General features: G+C 34.1%; 1 pseudogene across 1 annotated transcript in view; it reads left to right on the top strand.

Moving 5' to 3' along the window:
- Positions 1-551: 551 nt before the first annotated feature.
- The window catches only part of LOC143257224 (suppressor of lurcher protein 1-like), an 88934-nt pseudogene continuing 80494 nt past the window's right edge, over positions 552-8991 (top strand). Inside the window, exon 1 of the transcript XR_013031738.1 lies at positions 552-785. The product of XR_013031738.1 is annotated as a suppressor of lurcher protein 1-like (transcript). The remainder of the gene's footprint in view (positions 786-8991) is intronic.

The following is an 8991-nucleotide window of genomic DNA, read 5'->3' as shown; positions in this document are numbered from 1 at the left end:
ACGTGTAATAGTCACATTACTTGTGTCTCTATGGTCGGTCGTGTATCAGTCACATTACTTGTGGCTCAATGGTCGGTCGTGTAATAGTAATTTTACTTGTGACTCTTTGGTTGGTCTATATCAGTTACTTTACATGTGTCTCTGCGGTTGGTCTATATCAGTTATTTTACTTGTGTCTCTATGGCTGGTCTATATCAGTTACTTTACATGTGTCTCTGTGGTTGATCGCATATCAATTACTTTACGTGTATTTCTATGGTCGGTCGTATAACAGTTATTTCTCTTGTGTCTCTATGGTTGGTCTTGTATCTGTTACTTTACGTGTGTCTCTACGATTGAAAGCTCTAAATATTAAGATATGTATATGACTCCTCCAGTCAATCTTGCCCTATTATCTGTAAAGTTTATTGGATTTGCATTTACAGTTACAACTCCAGCTAGCTCTTTTACAAGATAACTCCTGACACAGAGATTAAGTTCCCTGCCGACGAGATTGCAACAGGAAGGCCCACGGCCATTGGCTTCGCTGAACTTACCAGTCACATTGCGTGGTCCTAACAAGCTGACGTAATAACATCCTCTAGGCGTCGGTTGTACCTCCGCGATCGCGTGCACGCGCGAATAAAACCAAGCGACATATCGATTAGAGATCTTCCACTGCACAATGTCACAAGAGGAAGGCAACTACTAGAAGCTAGAAGCGTTTCTTCTGCACCTCACCTTGAGTCTCTTCACCAAATATCAACGTTTTCCACTTCTGTGAACTACCAGAATAGGAAAACATAGTAAGATAAACCTAACCTTGTTCGTAGCATAAACGATGGCAAGTTAAGTAAACCATAACCATGGAATCATCTCTCGGGGTATTTCCAACTTCTTCTAATCATTTAAGCCTAACCATTCTCAAAGGCCGTGGTTCTCAACCTGTAGTACGGTAAGGAGCCCTAACGGCCCGTAATCATTTAAAGGTGGTCGAATGTTAAAGATAAGGTTAACATAACAGTAGCGTCGGACTAAGTGACAACACTGTCTTGACTTGATAAGTTCCTTACATTACATATTGATTTACCTTAATTAACTGTGGGATCAGCTTGTGCGTATAGATCTATATCTGTAGAATCAGTTTATGTTTACATATATATGTGGGATCAGCTTATGTGTATAGATCTATAACTGTGGGATCACTTTATGTATATATATATATCTATAACTAGTATCAGCTGATGTGTATAGATCAGTTCTTTTTCTGTGGGATTAGTTTATGTATATATATATCTGTGGCATCAGCTTATGTGTATAGATTTATAACTGTAGGATCAGTTTATGTATATGAATATATACACATATATAAATGAGATCAGCTTGTATGTATAGATCTATATCTGTGGGATCAGGTTATGTATATAGATCTATAACTGTGGGGTCAGTTTACGTATATATATATAACTGGGATCAGCTATGTGTATGGATCTATAACTGTGGGATCACCGTATGTCGGTCTGTGGTTTGTGAAAAGTTCATCTTCACCATGGTATTCTTTATTTATAATTAGATATCGACTTGATGTCCTGTCTCCCGGTCTTTATATTCTGTTTTATAATCCAATTACGTCACATCGTAAAGTTTACGCTGTCAGTTAGTGCAGTTTGGTTTTTTCTAGTCCGGTAGAGTTTAGTGTTTTTTATGTATCAACCTGTGTACCATATAGTTCGGTAGAATGTAGTGTTTCTTGTTGACCGCTCTGTGTACACTATAGTGCGGTAGAGTGTAGTGTTTTTATGGACCACAGTGTGTCCACTATATTGCAGTAGAGTGTAGTGTTTCTTATGGACCACCGTGTGCATACTGTAGTCCAGCAGATTGTAGTGTTTCTTTTGGATCACCTTATGTCCACTACAGTTCGGTAGATTGCAGCGTTTCTTATGGACCAGTCTGGATTTACTTATTGTACAAGTTTCTATGACAACCAGTAATAGTGAGTTGATTTATTTATTTGAAATCACCAGAAAAATGTTACTTTATTGGTTCCCATTACAACTAATTGTAGTCATTTACCTTACGTAATGAAAGTAAAGTTTGTAACACAAACTGAACAGTTGCATTCATCATTGAAATTTTAAGTAAAACACGATTTATTAGTCCAGAAAACAGAGCCGGTTTTATTTAAGACAGCATTTCGCAATTACGATATGCTCTTTATTTCCATGACAACGAAGGATACTCGACACATCAGTTCTGTGGTACGTAATAAATTATAAGTGAGGCAGGCAAGAATTGTTAATTGTTGAGGGAAGGAAGTTTAAACTTTAATAAAAAAAATAACACGGTGGACGTGTAAGTTAGCCCAGTGTGGCGTTAATATGGAAATAACAAACGTAATCCGGTGAGCTTTTTTTTTGTTTAATTTCGCGCAAAGCTACATGAGGGCTATCTCTGCTAGCCGTCCCTAATTTAGCAATGTAAGACTAAAGGGAAGGCAGCTAGTCATCACCACCCACTGCCAACTCTTGGACTACTCTTTTATCAACGAATAGTGGGATTGACCGTCACATTATAACGACCCCACGGCTGAGAGGGCGAGCACATTTGGTGCGACGGGAATTCAAACCGGCGACCCTCAGATTACGAGTCGAACCCCTTAACCCTCCTGGCCATGCCGGGCCATCTGGTAAGCAGGGGGCGTTCTCCAGATCCGGAAGGGCATAGTTATTGTACGTTATTGTGTTGAAGATTGTTTCACGAGGAATGATCAGCTACAGGTATGAGAACCCCTGGTGGCATAGTTTGTTGTTCCAACAAATAAATAATGTCGTAAAATAAACATAAGAAGTCATATTCAATTCAGTTTGAAAATGATTCCATGAATATACGGATAATTAATTATTTTTAAAAACCAGATACTACGTTTCTCCATAGTAAGCATCTCCATTACGGAACATTTAAAAGTTTTATTGCATCAAATGTAATCGGTGGGAATTGTATCAAATAATTGAGGTTACAAAGTTTGTACTAGTTGTGCGTTATAAGGCTCATAATTGTTTAATGTTATAAGGTACGTACTGGTTGCTTGTTATACGGTTAATAGCTGGATTATGTTATAGGCTTTGTACTCGCTGCGTGTTATAAAGTTCATATTACCAGAACAACATATTTTGATCATTAGAAGTGTTAATAGAACATAAACAACGACCACGACCCCACACCTGGTCCTTATGGTAGAATGAGGTAATGGATTTTTTAGGAAATACTTTTTGCTGTTCCAACTTATACGTCAACTCACAATCTGCAAGTCGCAGGTTCGAATCCTCCTCATCGAGCATGCTCTGCTAGCCATTTCAGCTAACGGGGTGTTATAATATGACAGGCAATACAACTATTCGTTGTTAAAAGAGCAGCCCAAGAGTTAACAGTTGGTAATGTTCACTACTGTCTTTTCTGTAATTTATCACTGCTAAATTATAGACGGCTAGTTGAGATAGCCTTCTTGTAGCTTTGAGCAAAATTCAAACCAAACCCAGCACTTTTGATATAGCAATCGAGATTAAGAGAAAGAATGTTGTCATAGCGGTTTTATCATATTTTAGTTACTCAACTACTAGTTTAGCAATAATGGTAGACTAAAAGTTGTGTTAGGCCTAATGTTGTCGTAATTGGAAGCCAGTTCTCCATAATTGCTCACCATTAAGACTTGCTAGCAGAGAACCGAATCAATACCAATCTCAGCTTTGTACATCTCGATATTCACAAACCTTTCAGCTTAGAAGAAAAATTAAGTTGTACACGAGAAGAACGTCGTACAGGCTTGTGTTAGAACCTACGGTGTACTAAAAGCACCACTACAATCGTCATAAACTAATTACTAAAGAGCGTATATGATAGTGAGAACACAGATAAGTTAGATAATGTCTGATCGATCTTACAGCTTAACTGTAATTATAAATGAGTGTTTTATTAGAGATATATTAGATGGATTTGTGTTTCACCCAGAGGATCATGTTCTAAAATAATTTTTTGGACATATTTACATTCTTAGGAATGTTACTGGTATCCAGAAAGGTATACAGAATATTAATCAATATAGCAATTAATTGATTTAAGACATTTCATTACAAAAAAATATGCTTTGCATAAAAACAATAAAGAGTCTATTTCAAACCCCCTCCCCTCGAAATATAATCTAATGGCGTAGGTACGAGTTTTCAATCATTAAAATATTGCTTTTGTTAATATGGAATAGACTGTGGTAATCTCATGTGCACTGATGTGTCTGGTGTAGTTACCGCCAATAACAGGAGAAATGGACAGAAAATGTATTGCGGAGTTGAAAGAAAGTAACAACTTATAACAACACATGAAACAATAACCGATTCAAAAACAATGAAACCGACGGGTACACAGGTCTAATGGATAGCGTTTTTACTGGATATTTTATTGTTCTGTCTCAGAATGTGAGAGCACAACATTATATACCAGATATTATGATGCCAGCCTTCACTTTCTTCGAATGTAACTTCTCATTTCATCCACCAGAGGCCCTTGTGTCCCCCCCATCGTTGAACGGATATGTTACTAATTCGCAATTTGATTTCCAGTAACAAAAACACAAGAAGAATAAATATATAAATGGTATTGTCCTATAAATTCTGACTTACTATTTATTTTTTAAAGTAATACAAATTCTCTAAAGTTTTTATAGACTTTGAACATTTTGTAGAAAACAATTAAAGATATATGGAAGCTTTTCATTTGTTTTCTGTAATTATTATTATTATTACAATTAAATATATAATACTAATATACATTCACTGTTGTTGTGTTTTGTAAGTATAATCTAGATAAAATATGTTATAACCATACGAGATATATACAAGTTTTAAACGTTTCTTGAAGAAATACTTCATAAAATGTCCTTAATTTATCTTTTATGTAAAACGTTATTTAATAATTATGCCTACTTTCATGTAGCATAATTCCATAATTAATCTTAGATTCATAACTAAGTATGAAGATATTCAGTCGTTTGTTTTGAATTAAGCACAAAGCTACACAATGGGCTGTCTGTGCTCTGCCATCCACGGGTATAGAAATCCGATTTTTAGCGGTGTGAGTCCGCTGTGCCGCTGGGTGCAAACCAGTCGTAACTAACACTAAAGTTGTAAATTAAAAACATACAACATCTTATATTATTAGGAACGTATTATGTTTGATTTCTTCATTTCAAAACGTTCATCAAGTTGCACATTAAAATATCTAATTTTCTTAACTCTTTTCATAAAATTTGATAACCCGATAATTTTTTTCTACCAGTCATGTATATGAAAGATTAATTAATTATATTTCAGGTTTTTATTGTGTGAGTTATTTTAGAGTTCTCGTAACACTCCAATTTTATTTTAATAATATTAATAAATATATTATTTATATTACACTATTTATTTATTTTACCGAATTTCATCTGTAGTTTGGATATAAATTACTAATTCAAAAATAACTAAACATAATCATACTGTTATCTGCATAGGGATATAATAAACAGTTTAAATATAACACTACAATATTATTATTGCTTTTATAAATAGAACCATGTGGTACATAATATTTTATTAATATAATATCGTCATGTGTTCCATTTATTTTAGTTATTGTGTGTCTGTTCGATAAATAATATTAAGTCATCTTAAATGGGGCTCTATAATTTCTTATTAGCTGTAGTACCAACTGTCTCAAAAAATAAAAACGCCAGTAAATTTACTCATGTTGGTGTGCTTCATCCTAGAAGTGTCTTCTGATAACACGACTCTGATTTCATTTTTTTCTGTACCCATAACGACAGGGCATAATTATATTTAAATTTGCCGATAGTTTATTTACACATATTTAACATTCATTTTATTAACAGTTGGAGTAATAACTGTAATTAATACATCTGATCTTTACTATGTGGTATATAAATAGAACTAACGATAAGTTTATTTATTAGAAATGATAAAACCTTGACAAAGAGATCACTACATTAATGTTAAAACCTTGACAAAAGGATCACTACATTATTGTTAACACCTTGGCAAAAGGATCGTTACATTAATGTTAACACCTCGAAAAAATGATCGTTACATTAATGTTAAGCCTTGACAAAAGGATCACTATATTAATGTTAAGTCTTGACAAAAGGATCGTTACATTAATGTTTAAACCTTGATGAAAAATTACAAAATTAATTTTAAAACTTTTACAACTTTATTAGTTACCTTTACTAGCTGTCCCTAATTTAATTTTGTTTATTTAGAACTAAGTACAAAGCTACACAATGGGTTATGTCTGCTCTGCTCACGACAGGTATCGAATCCCGATTTCTTGTGGCGCGAGTTCGCAGACTTACCGCTGTGCCACTTGGGGCATCTCTAATTTAGGAGTAATAGACTGGAGAAATCACTACCCACCGCCAGCTCTTGAGCTAAATGTTTCGAAAGAATAATAGGTCTCATTATAAAATCTCCAAGTCTGAAAGAGCAAGCATGTTCGGTTATGGGATTCGAACTCGTGACTCACAACTCTGTTATCATCCGAAATGGAGAGGTCATGAGATGTGAAATGTTATATATAAATTATGATGTTTAGCTATAAAATTCTACATTTTAAAACCAATTGTAACTGCATTTCTTTGGTCACTATTTTAATATCTACAGACCTCTACTTTTAGGCTGCCTTTGCTGATTTTAATACATTTTTTCCTGCTAGCATATATATATATATAAAAGTCTGATATATGTTTTGTGCGTTTTTCTTCTTACATTATATCCGCATTCTACTTAAATATATATTTCAGAGAAGTAATTTTGCGTAGGAATATCGATTATGAATTTATAGCTTTGCGTGGTCCTTGTAAGCATGAATCTTTCTAAGCCTAAAAATAAAAATCCACGGAGAGCTTCAATTAGAGTTCCAGGTGAACGCGAAACACATTATGTAGAAAAGATAATACAAAAGAAAATATGAATTCTTCATTTCGAAACATCAAAGTTGCAGTTTTTGTATTTAACAGAAATGTTTGGTTAATATTGCCAAATAAACTGTTGTTAATTTGCAATAGAAGAATAAACAGTCAGAAGAAAATCAGTGAGGAAAGTTAGTGAACAGAGAGGTAAAAGTAGTTCTTTGTTTATCTATAAAATCTACCTGTAAACTTCCTTCGGCAAAGTGAAATTCTTCCTCTACTTTTAATAATTAAGGTTACAAAATGAGTTCTCTCTTAAGAGTTATTGTCAAATAACAAAATAATCTGACATCTGTAGTTACACCATAAAGGATCACCGGTTCATACGTGTGTTTACCGCCGCCGTACCTTATTCTAAACTACTTACAGGTGTAACGACAACCAATCAACGTCACTATACTACTCTGAGGGTAAAGGTTTCGAATCCCGTCCCAACAAACATACTCGCTCTTTCAGCCGTGGGGGTAGTGTAATGTGACGGTTAGTCCCACTATTCGCTGGTGAAAGAGTAGCCGAAGACTTGGCCTTCCCTTTAGCCTTTTACAGCTTAATTAGGGGTGGCTACTATTCCCGATGAATAACTCTACCACTGAGCCAACAAGCGGCCATTTTATTTTAGAACATACTGAAATGTATTGTTTACAAATGCTTGGATATTACTGTTGTTGACGTTCACATTTGTCTCTTGGTTACGTTTTTTACGTCATGGTTTTAATTGGTTTATTTTTTCCACGTTTTGAAAGGGAATTTCCTTACTTTATAATTTAAATTAGTTTTTAATTTTCTTTAAAAGAATTTTTACACGACCTCTATATTGCATATTCAAGCACGAAACTCTACAAACATCAAATTACAAGATCGGAATAAAAGAAATGAACTGTCTTCTGATCAACAAACATATGTAATTGAATGTGTTATGTTACAACGATTTGGAGCCTCGTTACGTGAGATAAAGCTTTATGTGACAAGCGTGAATCTTGACAATAGCCCTACAAAGGGCTTTCTGTTGCAAAATTGTCCTGGTCAAAAGTTACCATTCATCCATGCACGCTCTCCGTACTCAGTCTAGTCTATATGGAAAATGATTTCCTAGCGCTAGTTTTGATAGTTAGATTTCAAAAACAAAACATAGGTTCTGTGTCCGATGATTTAACAATTATGTGTTTTTAGAATAGCATGAATACTTGTTTCATTCTTTATCTGCATGAGATATGCAGTGGTTGAAATTGAAATATGAAAGGATAGCTTAACTTAGCGAACTCATATCATAGTAGCCTATTCCTTGACGAAGATCATTCTTGATTATATTGTTTACTGTTGTTTGGAGTACGTAGGCAGATTTTTCTCCTAAGCTTTGTTTTCTTGAATTTTACACGTTATAAGATGCTGCTCTTTGTTCACCGTTGCTGAGGCGCGTCTTGTTAAAGGTCTTTTTTTCTGGACGGTCATGATATCCCAAGATGATCCATATTCTTTCATTTTTCAAAACCATTAAGAACAAAAGGACACACCTGCGTTTGAAATTCTAAATTCACAATCAGAATGCCTATTTATGATCTGAGTATATGTCTGTGTTTTGAATTTCGCGTAAAGCTACACGAGGGCTATCTGCTATATTTCAAAATGTAAAATGGCGAATTAATAGTCGAAACTTCAGAGAACATTTTTTTCTCAAAGAACCTTTTATAAATGTGTTTTTATATTTTATTAATTAATTCATAATAACAAAGAAACTACTTCATGACCAAAATACGTAAAAGTGTGATACCAAATAATAACGAATTTTATTAATTATAGCTTTATTATACTGAGTTAAATCATTAAATATAAGTGTTTTACGTCATTACAATTTGCATAATGAAATTGGAAAACATCAAATACTGGCCCTCATGTCCCTAACTTGAAAATTTAAGACCGCATAAAGATAAGAAAATATAAGGGAAAGAAAACTAGTATATTTTCCAAAATGTCTTTAATAATTTTGTTGAATTAAATTT

The sequence above is a fragment of the Tachypleus tridentatus genome, chromosome 7 (assembly GCF_004210375.1).
Source record: "Tachypleus tridentatus isolate NWPU-2018 chromosome 7, ASM421037v1, whole genome shotgun sequence".
Lineage (NCBI taxonomy): Eukaryota > Metazoa > Arthropoda > Merostomata > Xiphosura > Limulidae > Tachypleus > Tachypleus tridentatus.
Note: the sequence above shows the minus strand (reverse complement) of the source record. Positions and strands in the feature narration are given on the sequence as shown.